We start from the raw sequence: 211 nt of genomic DNA, 5'->3' as shown, positions 1-211 counted from the left end.
CTCCCTAGTGCTGGGACTACATGCACCCACCATCATTCCTGGCTAATTGTTGTATTTTTTGTAGAGATGGGGTTTTCCTATGTCGCTGGTCTGGAACTCCTGGGCTCAAGCGATCTGCCCACTTTGACCTCCCAAAGTGCTGGGAATACAGGTGTAAGCCACTGCACCCAGCCAGACCCAGGTTATAGAAGATGATTTTTATGAATATTTT

This window comes from Pan troglodytes, chromosome 3 (genome assembly GCF_028858775.2).
Source record: "Pan troglodytes isolate AG18354 chromosome 3, NHGRI_mPanTro3-v2.0_pri, whole genome shotgun sequence".
NCBI lineage: Eukaryota > Metazoa > Chordata > Mammalia > Primates > Hominidae > Pan > Pan troglodytes.
The sequence above is the reverse complement of the archived record's forward strand: the minus strand, read 5'-3'. Positions refer to the sequence as shown.